Source organism: Vombatus ursinus, unplaced genomic scaffold, assembly GCF_900497805.2.
Source record: "Vombatus ursinus unplaced genomic scaffold, bare-nosed wombat genome assembly UNPS02014858.1, whole genome shotgun sequence".
NCBI classification, from domain to species: Eukaryota; Metazoa; Chordata; class Mammalia; order Diprotodontia; family Vombatidae; genus Vombatus; species Vombatus ursinus.
The window spans coordinates 1,162,301-1,163,568 of NW_020954636.1; positions in this window are offsets into that span (position 1 = coordinate 1,162,301).

A 1,268-nucleotide genomic window follows, 5' to 3' on the forward strand; every position below is an offset into this window, starting at 1 on the left:
AGGATGTCCATTATCACCACTGTTATTCAATATTGTGCTAGAAATGTTAACTGTAGCAAATAGAGAAGAAAAAGAAATTGAAGGAGTTAGAATAGGCAAAGAAGAAACAAAGCCATCACTCTTTGCAGATGACATGATGGTATATTTAGAGAATTCTAGAGAATCAAGTAAAAACTACTTGAAATAATAAATTTAGCAAAGTTGCAGGACATAAAATAAACCCACACAAATCATTGGCATTTCTATGTATTACTAACAAAGCCCAGCTGAAAGGAAACTTCTTAACTCAGATGAGATAGTAGTCTAGATTCATGGAGTGGCAGGTGAGGAAGACATAGATTGATTAAAAAAAAGGCTTAAATTCTTAAGGACTTCTGTTGTTAGCTGGCTAGGTGTAGCAGGGTAGGGAGTACAGTCACAAAAGAGATGTAACAGTCCTGGGGCTATGAACTGAAGAACAGGGGAGAAGCCCCATTGAAGCTGAAGAGCAATGAATCGCAGCTCAGTGGCAGCCGTTCAGTAGAGTCCCTTATTAGGGATCCAGATGGAAGTGATAATAGATTCAATAATAGATTCACAAGGAACCTCAGCTGTGTGAAGGAAGCAGCTCCCCTGATGATACCACCAAAGGATCTCAGTGGAGATATGGCAGCCCTATGTATAGCAGAATATTTCTTGTCCCTTATTTTGCTATGCTATCTAATGAAATATCCTTTGCTTTGGATGAATGTAATCTCTGGTTGGTTTGTAGTGTCATGTGATGTTATTTTGACTGGAGACTGACCCACACTGTGCCTAGAACCTGGCTCAGCTGTCAGGACATACATATGTGAGAAGAGATACAAGGACTCATTTGTCTTCTTTTTCCTTAGTTCCCCTTTATCCCTATTCTTTTTTTAATTTGTCCTTCATCCTCCCTTAACTCTCTTTCATTGGCTTACATAGAGTGGGCTGTTTGTGTTGACAGACCCTCTTCTACTTTGCTCTCTTGATGTCCTCTCACTACCCTGCTATACCAGGCCTTCTTCTGGCTCATCCATCCCTTCTCTCAATCCTGAATTGGCAGTTCTGAAGTATTATCATAGAACCCAAATGGGACAGAGCCATTGATTGAAAATTGAAAGTGCTCTCAGAAATCAGATAGTAGAACCCCCTCAGATGAGGGGGTACAGATGAGAAAACTAAGGCCCAGAGATGTTGAGAAGTGTAATTTTTGGCAGAGCCAGGATTTGAATCCAGCCCTTCTGATTTCACACCCAATATGCTTT